This window comes from Mustelus asterias, chromosome 9 (genome assembly GCF_964213995.1).
Source record: "Mustelus asterias chromosome 9, sMusAst1.hap1.1, whole genome shotgun sequence".
Taxonomy (NCBI): Eukaryota; Metazoa; Chordata; class Chondrichthyes; order Carcharhiniformes; family Triakidae; genus Mustelus; species Mustelus asterias.
In genome coordinates, this window is record NC_135809.1 from 45865860 (window position 1) to 45881077 (window position 15218).

The following is a 15218-nucleotide window of genomic DNA, read 5'->3' on the forward strand; positions in this document are numbered from 1 at the left end:
ACTCAAATTTTAAGGATCTAGAATTTCACTGAACCTTTGATTCTATTGATTTGCAGTTTTGAAGTGTTGCAGGTCTGTAACTTCCATTTGGTTCATCAAAGAAATGGAGTTTGGAAGTTTCTGATCCACGGCGGCCATGACTTGCAATAGTAGGTTTCTAGCTTCATTCCACTTTGATGGTGACGCCGTTCTCTTGGGTAGATATTGGGCCAAATGGAGGAGGAAGAATTAGACAGACTCAGTGGCCCCAATTTACAGCCGGTGGGTCAGTCTCCAGGCAGTGGGGTACTAGGGTTTCAGCAGAAGAATCTTGTTACAACATGTTTGGATCAGTATTGAGGAGAAGGGCATTATCGCTCCATTGTACTAAATTAAACTGACCCTAATATCAGCCAAAACCTGACAGTAAGAAGCCCAAAGGATGGCATCTAAAGGATACCAGGAAGTGCCTGCGGGACCATGCTCCTACTGGGAGTCAGTACTTTCAAGAGAATATTGGAGGAACATTGTTTGAAATTAGACATGTAAACAGACACAGGATGGCAACAAATATCATCAATGCAGATTTTATTTTATTTCTTGGAATCTGTTGGGACCTCACCGGACTGAGGTCCTGGAAGGTTAAAATCCTGAGCAGTAAGTACTAATTTAATCACTTGCCTGTTCCATTTCCAAGCTGGCAAGGGTTAAAATCGGGCTTCATGTTCTTGGTTTTCTTATGATTCCAGTAAGACCATAAGAGGATGAAACAAGATCCCTTCTAAACCACAGGCAGAACTTTTCATTCCCAGTATAAGCTCCATTCTCCTTTCAAGTTAACTCTCAGTTGAATTGCTGCCTTATCCACACATTGTTCAATTTTTTAAAAAGCTGCAACACCTTGAGTACATAAAAAGCCCCTTCAGCCACTAAAATATAGACAAATCTGCTCACTTGAATACAAACCACTGTCGATTGTGTGAAATGAAGGCAGTGGGAGGCTCCAGTGAATAGTTTCAGTGATTGAAGAAAGGGAATAAAGTTACCTCAGTGAGACTGATGGACTTAATGAGGAGAAATAACTAGAACAGAGTCTGCAAAACTCCTGGGTGCCAATTATAGGAGCTGCAGGCACAGAAAATGGGAATACTGTTAAGAAAGTTTAGTCAACCTGTTTAAGATGCTCCAAGTGCATACAGATGGGTTCCTGGTCACAGCTTTCATGTTCAGATTAGTTGTTCCTGGATGGCCCAGACAGAAAGGATCATGTATAGGTTGTCTCCTCCCCTCCTCTTTTATGTCTTCTTTCTCTTCCTCTGCTCTTTAGTTGCTGGCCGTGGCAAGGACCGTCCCCTCATGATGACTAGCACACAGCAGGACATCAGCCATTCTGCTGAGTACTTCCCTAGAGTTGTCCAAATGATGGAACTTTGATTCAGCTTGCCAATGGTCTGCTCCATCATGTTTCTTTTAACAGTGTGGCTCTGATTGTATGCAAGCTGGGCAATGCCATCAACCCTCCGTCATCCACCACTGCCACCGGTGCATCAACCTTTCCCTGCTATGCGCCTGGGCTGCTGAGTGCCCGCTCCTCAGGCATGCGCATCTCCACCCAGCACCCTCGAGGCACCAAGCTGCACCAGCTCTTCCAATCCAAGGAAACCAACTGGCACAAAGACCTGCTTCCATTTACGTCAGCTACTGACACTGGCCTCCCATACTCCAATCAGGCTGGCACTGTTTGGCTGGCACTGTCAGGGTGTCAAGGGACAGAGCCAGGGTGCTGCCCAGCCATGTCCCTGACTACTTGGAAACTACACTGGCCTCTGGCATGGTCATCTTGACTGCAATAGAACAGTAATGATTCCTGCTGGCGATACCCCACCCTGGTGGATGGGAACATTTGATGTTCCTGGAAGATACGGCATTAAGCTGTTTAATCAGATGTTAATTCATTTAAATTCATTTACATCCCCTTTCTGGGAGTGAACCTGATTACATCGTCAGCCAGAAGTGGGTGGGATGAGGGGGGCGGGGGGTGGGGGGGGGGGAGGGGGGGGGGCAATGGGGATGGGAGAGATCTCATTCTGAGATCTCCCCGGTGCAAAATCCCGTTATGGCCCTCTCGCCAGTTTTCGGCCAGCTGAGGAAATTTGGACTAAGGAAGTTTGGCATGTCAGCTACGACTTTCACCAACTTTTACAGATGCACCACAGAAAGCATTCTTTCTGATTGTATCACAGCTTGGTATGGCTCCTGTTTGCTCAGGACCGCAAAAAGCTACAAAAGGTTGTGAATGAAGCCCAATCCATCACACAAACCAGCCTCTCATCCATTGACTCTGTTTACACTTCCCGCTGCCTCGGCAAAGCAGCCAGCATAATTAAGGACCCCAAACACCCCGGACATTCTCTCTTCCACCTTCTTCTGTCGGGAAAAAGATACAAAAGTTGGAGGTCACGTACCAAGCGACTCAAGACCAGCTTCTTCCCTGCTGCCATCAGACTTTTAATGGACTTACCTTGCATTAAGTTGATCTTTCTCTCCACCCTAGCTATGACTGGAGCACAACATTCTGCACTCTCTCGTTTCCTTCTCTATGAAGGGTATGCTTTATCTGTATAGCGTGCAAGAAATAATACTTTTCACTGTATACTAATACATGTGACAATATTAAATCAGATCAAAACCAGAACAGGATTTGTGCCCATGTCGAATGGGCCCAGAAAATGCCCCCCTGTTGTCTTTTGGATAAGACATTCAATTGAGATCTGGTCTGTTTTCTCAAATGGACCTGAAACATCCCATGGTAATAATTGGAAGAGGAGGACAGGTTGTCTCCTCGGTGTCCTGGCCAATATTTAACCCCAACTCAACATCATTTAAACAGATGATTTGGTCAATGCCATATCGCTGTTGTGGGATCTTGGTGTGCACAAACTGTCTGCAGCATTTCTTTCAGTAGAAAAGTCATTACACTTCAAAAATAATTTTGTTTGGTGACATTCTGTTCATGAAATTTCTGTGTTCTTGAAATTCACCATAGAAATCCAAGACTTTCTCTTTAAAATCAAAATGATTTTCATTTTTATTAACTGGGGTAAATCTCTGGGCCACTTCTCCAGTCACTGTTCTGGTTGCTATGATTCTGTCATTGAAGTTTTGGATAAACAGGAGATTATTGAATCCATCATGTGTCGTGACACAAGGCCAGATTGCTATCCCCACTCCCACGGTAAATCACAAACTAAAATATCCGCATTTAATTAAAATTAAACATGTATGGATCCCACAAATCAAACTGGTTATTTATGAACCCTTGTTATGTCTGTTAATATTTTTGAATCATTTGTTGGAGTTGTATGTCTCATTTTACTAAATATGTTTAATATGATTTGAACTATCATCTTACATTTATGATCAGATAATATAGGTTAGTGGAACCATGGTGGATATCCATCCCCTCACTCTGCCTTCTGAAAGACAATTAAATTCCACTGTGGCAATATCAGCTTTTTTGTACTGTGTTGTGCCAAATTTCAGAGGAAGCCAAGAAAACAACAACATGAGATAGGTTTTGACTTGGCGTAGTAGTGTACAATGGGTGATAGAAAATCAACAACTGCAAAGTCAATAGAAAGTCAAAATCTACACTCATGTGTTCTTAGAGCAATGTATCTCCCTACTATTCTACTAACCTGGCTAGATATATCAGATGATCAAATTAGAATACTAAATTTATATATAGAATCCATAGAATTCATAGAATCCCTACAGTACAGAAAGAGGCCATTCGGCCCATCGAGTCTGCACCGACCACAATCCTACCCAGGCCCTACCCCCATATCTATCCACCAATCCCTCTAACCTACGCATCTCAGGACACTAAGGGCAATTTTAGCATGGCCAATCAACCTAACCCGCACATCTTTGGACTGTGGGAGGAAACCGGAGCACACGGAGAAAACCCACGCAGACACGAGGAGAATGTGCAAACTCCACACAGACAGTGACCCAAGCCGGAATCTTGTAGAGGGTGGTGTCCCTTCCTCTGAGCCAGAAGCTCCAATTTGAGTCTCACCCCAGGTCTTGATGGCCAAGGAAGGTGCGTTCATAACGCGGTCAAACACAATGGGCAGGATCTAAAGTAAAGTAAATTTTATTTATTAGTCAAAAGTAAGGCTTACATTAGCACTGCAATGAAGTTACTGTGAAATTCCCCTGGTCGCCACACTCCGGCGCCTGTTCAGGTCAATGCACCTAACCAGCACGACCTTCAGGCTGTGGGAGGAAACCGGGCTGTTCACGCCACGCTCCCGCTGAAGTGAGGTCAGAGAATTTGGCATCCAGCTAAATCTTCGTTCATTGCAGCGGGATGGGAAAATCCCACTGGCGTGAATGGTTGTAAGATTCCGGCCACTAAGTGTCAACCTGCAAAATCCTTCCAACACACCAATGGCTGGTGGTTTGAGTGGCCTTCACCCCTGGTCAGCCATACTTGATGCAGTGTGGCGTCCCTCAAGTTTTAAGCAAGTTGAAAGACTAGCAACCTGCTCCAGGAACAGACAAAAGTTTGCCTTAGTGCAGCACTAGATGCAGGATGAGAATTGGAAATATATATTTAGTAATTGGAGGTATATGTGAATCTTAATGCTCCTAATGATATACTGACCCACACTTCACATGGTGCTAGAATCACAGTTAGTCCCTGTTGTCCATCCTTTGGTGTCTATTTTTGTATTCAGGTATCAACTGTTAAAAACAAACCATCACTTTGAACATAGAATGGCGGAATCAGCACAAATTAAGCAATTCAGGTCAAAACATGTAGGAGGTTGGAAAGATCAAATCTCTGAGATAGAGGAAATATTTATGAAGATGATGGCTCAGCGACTCATGTTGACATACTAACATAGCAATTCATTTTTAATGCTGATCAACTGAGTCTGTAAGCCAGAAATAACGGTATTCTGGAATCAGAGGTTTCACAGCCCTGAGTGATGTATGTGAAAGATAGCACAGAGAAGACTGACATTAAAGAAGAGTTTGCAGCAAGTATAACTGACACAACATTGCCAGTTTGCTTGTGAGAGCAGAATTCAGGAAAGTGCATTAGTATTATTCACTGTCTCCTTTTGAGTTTGCAATCCAAACAATAACTGGATCGGGGCTTCCCGGCTTACCTCCAAAGCGTGGCGTAGGGTGATAGGTCAGTCTGTGATCGTACTGTCTCACACAGTCTGCTTCTGATATCCGATCCTTTCACAGACATGCAACCATTTGGTGTGCGCTATTGAGTTAGGATAAGTTCCACTTCTGAAAATCCAGGACAGTCAACGAAGGAGATTCAATAAATCCCAGCTGTACTAACACCCCATTGCTCAGTGGGTCACAATGGAAATGCTTGGAACAGCAAGTCTACAAAGTGGCCTTGAATTATTTTACGACTGTATCGTCTATAATCATAAAATGATACAGCGCAGAAGAGGCTCTTCGGCCCATTGAGTCCACACCGACATCATTATACTGGATCACACGGTGGAATGAGGCCAGCTCTTAAATATTAACTTTCATGGGAGATCTATAAACCTAATGTACCATAACAGATGGAGATTCTCCAAGTTGCAGGGTAGATTTTTATTATAATTCAATCTGATTGTGGCCCTGCATTGAAAGCTACTTTGCAGATATGTTTCAAAGAAACTTCAAATACAGTTTGATTCAGCTGCTGCCAGTTTAGTGGCGTTTCAAACTCTGGAAGATAAAACAGAATGCAGCAACCTTCTCCAGATAGAATCTGAAATTTGGACTCATTATTTTTTATTTCACTAAAGGAAAATGAGATCCAAAGCAGTTGCACTTAGATAAATAGAGCACTTTGTGTAGATAATTGGGGTTATAAAGTTCCTAAAATTATACGTGTAAAAAATAATAGAGTTAGCTCGTGTTTAGATGTGGGATTATTCAAAATGCATCTTATTTGTCTCTCTGACTTGATTTATTGAAAATTTAGCTTTAGTGGAATATGTGTCTCCTCATTGAGAAGCTTGGTTCATCCTGTTTCTCAGTGTTTGGGAATTTGGGTTGGGAGATTGTGTAAAACTGGCAGCAGCTATAACTACACCACGTATTCAATATACCTGGGGAGTCACAACTCACCACTTACAATCATCAGGTTCCTCTTGCTTTCATTTGCGTAGTCATCTGTTGTGCATTGTAATGTGGCTGTGGAGCCTTATTGCACACTCGTATGGCTTTCTGCAGTACAGACACGGGTGAATTGTTTGATTGTTGTTGGGGCTTCCCTGTCATTCTAGCTTGCCTTTCTGTCCTTTGCTGCCTGTATTCTTACCTCTTTGAAAAAAGCTACACCACTATTTGAGATCGCTCCCCAGGTACCTCTTCCTTGTCCTTTTTGTTCTGTGATGGATATGTCAAATTTCCTGAGATTGATCTTCAAGGAGTCCTTGAATGTTAATCTCAGTGTACCTCGCTTGCCCTGTCCAGGCTTAACTTGTGAATACATTGTCAGACATAAGTATTACATGTCCACTCCATCTGAGCTAAACTCTGATGACGAGTGCTTCAATTCCAGACATTTCTGTTCAGAAGTACCTCAGTGTTTGGCACTTTGTCCTCCTATTTGATGCCCATGATGTTCCGAATGCATCTCATGTGGAAGCTGTCCAACTGCTGGATCAGGTAATACATGTCTCACAGGCATATAGGAAAGGAGGTGTTACTACAGCTTCATATGTAGTAAGTGTTATTATTAGTGTTTAGTACCTTATTTCCTCCGCAATATCATGCACAAACAGGTAAGTACCGAACCGTCTCATTGTCAATGCAGACATTTCTGGGGAACGTGCGCCCAAGATAGATAAAGTTATCTACTGCATTCAGGGTGTGTCATTGTTAGCTACAAAAGGTATAGTCAATTAGGTGTTGCTTGGTGGAGTATCTCTGTCTTCCTTTAGCTGATGGTTAACCACTTAAAATATCTATATGTTTATAATGAGCAATTACATATATTGGTCAAAAGACTGAGAATCATTAGCTTATGGTCTTATGGATGTAGAAGCAGAATTAGGCCATTCAGCCCATTGAGTCTGCTCTGACTTTCAATCATGGCTGATAAGTTTCTCAACCCCATTCTCCCGCCTTTTCCCCACAACCTTTGATCCCCTTACCAATCAAGACCTATCTATCTCTTGCTTAAATACACTCAATGACCTGGCCTCCACAGCCTTCTATGGCAATGAATTCCATAGATTCACCACCCTTTGGCTGAAGAAATTCCTCCTCATCTCAGATCTAAAGGGTTGTCCCTTTATTCTGAGGCTGTGCCCTCGGATCCTTGACTCTCCTACTAATGGAAACATCTTCCCCACCTCCACTCTATCCAGGCCTTTCAGTATTCTGTAAGTTTCGATGGGAGTCCACTTCATCTTTCTAGACTCCATTGAGTACAGACCCAGAGTCCTCAAACGCTTCTCAAATGTCAAACTTTTCATTCCAGGGATCATTCTCGTGAACCACTTCTGGATCTTCTCCAGGACCAGCACATCCTTCCTTAGATACATTTGCATTAACAGCAATTTCAAAGTTGCTGGCTATAGCATCTTAAAATCTCTGTTTATTTCAGGCAAAAGTAGCTGTACTTTACTCACTGTTGCATTTCTCGTTGAGGTTTCCTTCATTCTATTTACATTAGTATTCAGTCTTAAAGTTTTGCTTATTTGCAGTGTTTCTGAGCTTGAACTCCGAACTTCTTGCCTCGTTCACAATGCCAATGGTTTTAGGCAATGCTGCCGAAAGGGCCATAGCTTTTTCTTTACCATCTTTCCAATTTCAACTCCTTGAGTGGTTCTGCCGCAACATGGAAAAAAAATTGTATTATCCAAATGGAACGTAATGTCCGGAATGAAGGACGTTTATTTTCCCTGTAACAAGTTTCATGCAACTCCTCAATTTCCAGATTCTTCGACAAGAGTGGCTCAGATGCCGGTGAAAAATCTTTGCTTCCCAGCAGTGGATATGTTCTGGTAGAACGCATGGAAGTGTCAACTTTACAAGATGAGGAAATCAGACGTTGGCTCATTGCCTACAGATGGGTGCTGGGAATAGTGGGATTCAAGGGCAGAGTGAGAAGAGATTATTAAAGTGGAAAGAGTTTTCGTGAATTGTTAACAAAGACCAGACTAGTTGTGCTGTAGGGCTAGATTCTTAGGGGGGGTTGGTGGAGTGGAGGTGGGGGGGGGGGGTGGGACATTTGTTATATATCCTGCTCAATATTAATCCTTATGGGTGGCACAGTGACGCAGCGGTCAGCACTGCAGCCACACAGCGCCAGGGATCCGGATTCAATTCCAACCTTAGGTGATTGTCTGTGTGGAGTTTGCATGTTCTCCCCGTGTCTATGTGGATTTTCTCCAGGTGCTCCGGTTTCCTCCCTCACTCCAAAGATGTGCGGGTTAGGTTGATTGGCCATGCTAAATTGCCCCTTAGTGTCAGGGAGACTAGCAGGATGAATATGTGGGGTTATGGATAGGTGGGGTTGTTGTCGGTACAGGCTCGATGGGCTGAATGGCCTCCTTCTGTACTGTAAGGATTCTATGTTCTATGTCTTTAATACAGAGTAAAATTGTGGGGGCGGGTGCGTAAAACCATTGGATCACATCAGTTTCCCAATGGCCAGGTTGGGGGAAACCGGCCTGGTGTGTAATTCAATATAAAACTGGACTTACATGGAGCCTGAATTTGCTTTTACATTTCCCTTTCTCCGAGTTTCACTCTGCAGACTCTGAAAGGTTCTGTATGAATAATGCAACAAGACTGGGATCATTGTTATTATTTATTAACAAGATGAAAATGACAGACACACTGCGCGCACACACACACACACACACACACACAGACATTCCTCTTAGAGTTGAAAAGATTTGTTCAATCTCAGCTTTATAACAGTCTGAAACCGGCAGAAAAGATGTAGTTGATTTTTATGGGCTTAGTGCTGGATCATGTTGGTGTGATTGATTCTTATGAACATTGCCATCTATATGGTACAAAATCTAATTACGAGACACGCCATTTGAAAGAATATATTAAACAATTTACATAACCAGATACAATTTAAATAATAGAAGCTTGCAAAAGCATTTCCATCATTCTGAGTACAGAAACAACAAAGGAGTCGAAGAGCCTCAACCGAGGGGGAACATCGTTTCTGCTATAAAATCAAGGATACATTTACTCTGCTAGTGTGACCTCAACACTTGGTGAGGAATGATATGAAATGGTAACATTTCACTCACACTTCAAGCTTTCTTCTGGATGTTAAAATGCACATTTGACCCAGGCAGAGTACTGTGAGCTTCAGGTGAACCTAGAGCACATTGCCCGTGTGTCTTACTGCCCAGTCTGTTATCTATTTGCAGGCAAGCACCAGCAAATGAGTACCAAGCTACTGTGCAGTTGTTAGAAACGCAACTGGTTCAGTAAGGTCTTTCTGGGAAAGGCAGCTGCCTATCTGTAAGTGCAGTTCCACGCTACATAGTTGGCAGAGGGCAACAAGGGATGGGCAATAAAGATACATATTGGATTCTTGTTCTCTTTAATGCATAACCTTATTGCTGGTATGAGGGATACAACCGTAATAAAATGGTATGGGGAATGGGGCCTTGACCATGAATTTGGCTAAGATGTACCATGGGATTTGGTTATTCCACAGTTTTCATCACAGAGACATTGCTAAGCACCTTAAGTGGCACACATTCCATGCTTTTAAAGAAATGCAATTCCCAGAATCATAGAATCCCTACAGTGCAGAAGGAAGCCATTCAGCCCATCGAGCCTGCACTGCCAACAATCCCCCCCAGGCCACATAACCCCACATATTTACCCTGCAAGTCCCCCTGACGCTAAGGGGCAATTTAGCATGATCAATCAACCGAATCCGCACATCTTTGAAGTGTGGGTGGAAATCGGAGCACCCGGAGGAAACCCACGCAGACACGGGGAGAACATGCAGACTCTGTACAGACAGTGACCCGAGGCCCTTGCGCTGTGAGGCAGCAGTGCTAACCACTGTGCCACCATGTTTGATTGCATATTTTACTCTTGAAAACCAATTATTTAAAGTGGTCAATCAACCATTTTGGTGCTTTGTATTCTATTGCCATATTATATGATTGCTTGGGATTATTTGTCAGTGTTTGTATCAGAAATAGAATCATCAACTTGCAGTGAAGGTAAGAGTAGGAAAAGGGGGCAAGTAGAGGCCAGATGTAGAAGATAAAATTCCTTTGGTCAATAATCCCTGTTTTGTTTTGTGGCTCCCAGAAGTTTGAAATAATCACATTTTACCCAAGCATTTTTTCAGATGTGCTGCAGAATAATACAATATTGCACAAGTTGTTGTGCAGTAGTGAGTGGTGTGGCATTCTGACTAAATATATGTTTAAATATATACATGATTAATATAGTTCCTGATTAATTTTGGAATAATACAACAATATAGCATCCTCTTTCTTTGAAAAGAATAACAACTCTTCGCATCGACTTAATGATTCAATCATTAACTTTTTTAAATTTCTAAACAAAAGACAATTTACAATCAACTTTTAAAATTAAACTTTCAATTCTGCAAAACAATTTTCACAGTATTGATTTCACGGTGGTAAAGTGTTGTATCTCCATTTTGTGGATTTGGTATGCCTCCAGCTAGTGGTTTTGCTATTCATTTCTCTGTTTTTTTGTAGAAACATCTACTTGCAGAGTGAAAGGTTTCTTTCTGTTCTTGTATGACAGATTTGTCTCCTTGCACACTACTGCTTTGTGTTTGTTGAAACTCCTCTCATGTGGATCTGACCGCTAGTACTCATGTCATTTTCCATCAATTCTCCTGGGTTTGATGTGTGCTCTGACATGTATGAATGAACTCATATACTGGACCAAGCCATAGGAACTTCTTAGAGCTTCCACCTCAGAGATAGCTGTGACTTTTTCAGAATTGAGCTTGACTCCGTAAAGTGTGGACATCATTCTGAAGAACTGGAATTCTGTCACCTTCACAAAGCATTTGTTTGTGTTTGGCTTGATCCCGGCTTTCCTGGTTCTCTCCATGGTTTCATCTAGACGGTGGTCATGATCTTTTCATCTATACCATAGATCTGGATATTATTAGCTGTGCCATCTGTTTCATTGCATCCCTTATACACCTCATCTACTGTCTCACTTCAAGACCAAAAGGTAGACACAGGGATTTATACCTTGCAAGGGGTACATTGAATGTTGTGAAATTTCTCATTAAGCTTGATGGTCCAGTAGCCATTTCTTGCTGAAAATCTTTGATGCTGGCATGATCTCTTCCAGTGTTGGAGTAGAGTAGTGATTTCTCTTTATTACTTCTTTAAGATCTTTGAGACCCAAGCAAATTCATAGCCATTTGACTTTATTCTCATGACAATGGAATTTATCTAACCTATAGGGTCTTTGACTCTGGCAATCACTTTATTTTCTTCCGTTACATGGAGGCTCTCTGTCAAGCTTGGTACTTGATTAATTGGTACTTAATGTGGTGGTGGGCATGGAGAGGAGGGTGTGAAGGTGAATCACTAGTTTCTTCTCTAGATCAACGGTGACAGGATATCCAAAATCTTTGAAACATCTAAAGTTTTCATCAAAACATGTTGGATACATTTGGACCAGATCTGTCTTGCTTCTGACTGGAGGGTGCTTTTCAATGGGTGTACTACCTCAACCCTCAGTGATACCTCCTCTATCTCATGGTTTATTGAGATCAGCTTCGCTCTTTATAACTGTCTATCCCCAGGATAGCAGGACCATCTGTTTGGATAATGTAGAACATGCAGACTTGCTTTGCTTGTCCTTCTGATTTGAGTTGTTCATAGCTGTTGAATCTCAATTCCCCAATGTCATCCGTATGATCTTATTCGGTTTCAGAGCATTTTGCTTTGGGTGCCCATTTTCTTTCTGATTTTCTGGAAAGATCTCTGATATAGTCTGACTGATTTGATGTTATTGTGTGCTCTGGTATCAAGTTTCAGTTTCAGGTTTATGGTTGCGGGCTTATTTCTCACCTTCTACCTGATCTGAATGGCTGTGTTTCTTCCCTATGGGAACTGTTGCATCCAAACATTTCCTGTAGGTGTATGGTTCCTATGTCTATTGTGTCTTCAAACGTATCAACTTATTTTTGGGCATGGATATTTTGGTTTCTTTTCCTTCTCCTTTGCCCTGTCACTCTGCCTCTGGTAATTCCTTTACAGTCTTCTTTCTTTGCTCTGCACATCTTTTCCTAGTTTTCTACTCGCTCTGCCATTTGATCTATATGTGGGATACTTCCTTCTCTCTGTGAACTCATGTGGTCACTAACATCTTTTTCTCAGTCTGGTGTGCATTTTTTGTTCCTATTTCACTGCATCAAATCTGCTACCTTTCCCTTGACAGAAATACTAGCGTTGGAGGTAGTCCAGAGAAAGTTCACTAGGTTAATCTCGGGGATGGAGGGATTTTCTTATGATGGGAGGTTGAGTAGGTTGGGCCTGTACTCATTGGAGTTCAGAAAAATGAGACACGGCCTAATTGAAACATGTAGGACTCTCCGGGGGCTTGGCAGGGTAGATACTGAGAGGTTGATTCCCTCTGTGGGAGAGTCTAGCATTAGAGCGCACAATCTCAGAGTAAGGGGTCACCCATTTAAGACAGAGATGAGGAGGAATTTCTTTTCTCAGAGGGTATTGAATCTGTGGAATTCTATACTGCAGAAGGTTGTAGATGCTGGGTCATTAAGTATGTTCAAGGCTGAGATAGACAAATTTTAAATCAGAAAGCGAATCAAGGATTAAGGGGATAAGGCGGGAAAGTGGAGTTGAAGATTATCATATTGGATCAGTCATGATGTTATTGAATGGTGAAGCAGACTTGATGGGCCGAATGGCCTACTTCTGCTCCTATGTGTTATGGACTTATGGACTTACCTGAAGGCTAGCCATTTGGGGCATCAGCATCTTTTATCTGTCTACCCCTGGCAGTGTCAACAGCCTGTGATATTTTGAGCTTGTTTTTTTCAATTATAGCTTCTTGTACATCAGGGTATGAAGAGCCTCAAATGAGCTGATCTGCCAGCCTTTCATCTGTTTACTTAAATTTTCTGGTCACTATTCTCAATCTCATTCAGAAAATATCAACCGGCTCAGCTGGTTCCTTCCTTAGACTTTGAAATTCACATTAATGGTTTGCTGAATTTTTCAAACACTTTGTCTGGGTTTTTAATTGTGTCCTCACTGCTTTCTTAACTATTAAAACGATCTAAACCTTTCTCTCTTGTCCCCAAAAGGATGTAGCTGACCCTTTCCGCTTCACTCACGACATTTTAGAACACCACTGAACATCAATCCGCACTTTCATTTAAACTTCTCAAATTCTTCTATGATATTATCAGTCTCCCATTTCATCCTGAGCTGGAGCTGTGCACTCATTGCTGTGGTGGCAGCCATTTCATTCTTGCGAATCTAATTCAGCATTTATTTTGATAATATTGTTAGGTTTTGCTCCTGCTGCCACCAAGTTATACCTTGCAGCTCCCAGAAGTTCAAAATAAGCACTTATAGACAAAAATACTGCATCTTAAATTAAATGTATTTTTTCCAGATCTCCGTGGGCTATGAAATGATACTGCGGTGTTCAATGGTTTGATTGATCTGTGTTTGACTGTGTTGGTCTGTCTATGTAATTGTACTTGATTACTTAAGCCTGCATGTGCAGCTGGAGAGCTGAAGAAAAGTGAGAAAATTCCAGAAAAGACTAGGGCCTAAACACTCTTGAGGGTGTACAAAATCCTGAGTTCTGAGACTTAAAAAGTGTTGGAAATAAACTTGTTCTAGATTCAGAACTAGTGCCATCTCTACAATATGCTCTGAGATAAATCAGGCATATAAGATAAACAGCAAACTGGTGAATAGCAGCAGATATAGGCGGCACAATGGCACAATGATTAGCACTGCTGCCTCACAGCGCCAGGGACCTGGATTCAATTCCGGCCTCGGGTGAGTGTCTGTGTGGAGTTTGTACATTCTCCCCGTGTCGGTGTGGGTTTCCTCCGGGTGCTCTGGTTTCCTCCCACAGTCCAAAGATGTGTGGGTTAGGTTGATTGACCATGTTAAATTATGGCCCCTTAGTGTCCCAGGATGTGTAGGTTAGGAGGATTAGCAGGGTAAATATGTTTGGTTATGGGGATAGGGGCTGGGTGGGATTGTTGTCAGTGCAGGATGGGCCAAATGGCCTCCTTTAGCACTGTGGGGATTCAATGATTCTATGATGTAGTGTAGTAATCAGTGATGTGGCATTCTGACTATGCATATATACATTTGCACAAACAATACAGTTCCTAAATCATTTTGGAACAGTAAATTAACATAACAACCCTCATTTGTCTAAAAATGTTTTAAAGGTGATAAGAAATGATTGGATATATGGCCCTATCCCATATCACAGGGCAGACACTAAACATATCTAAATAGGAATAGGCACATTTATTTTTTAAATTTTCTGATGTGAAATTACAACCAATTTGTACACAGTTTGATCTTCCCTGAAACTTGAAACTTAGAGCTGGCAGCTATGTGTTAAATCTACCATCAACCATTCCACCCTTTCAACATTAAAGTGTTAACATTACTGTGAAGGTTTTTGGGTGGTATAATGTGCAATGGCTGTCACCTTCAAGTTGCACATTTTCAAATGTCAAGCAGGAAACTTGTCATCAAGAGAAGACTCTAGGGCTTTGTGTACGCAAGTGCTGGTCTGTGAAAGGAGCAGGTCAGATCAGCTCACAGACTGGGCATGCTATCCAGATGATCATGTTCTTATCTTTATTATTTCAGTGGCAGCTCAAAGATAATCTAGTTCCTTCATTCAACAGATACATCTACTGAGGCTTGAAACAATCAAAAAAAAACAAGTTACATTTGCTCACTCGCATGATTAAACTTTGTCTTGGGAAGAAACTTTAAAGTTTGAACTGAGATGCGTGTGTTCATATCTGAAAATACTTATCATTTTGAATTAGCAACCCACCTTTTGATTTTTTTTTTAGCTATGTACGTTAGAGGTCCAACTTACGTTAGTTGGTAAACTGGTCTCTTTTGACACTCGCAGATGGTCATGCCACTAGTGCTACTCAAAGGCTGTTGTTCCTGACACAGTGACTGATGTTG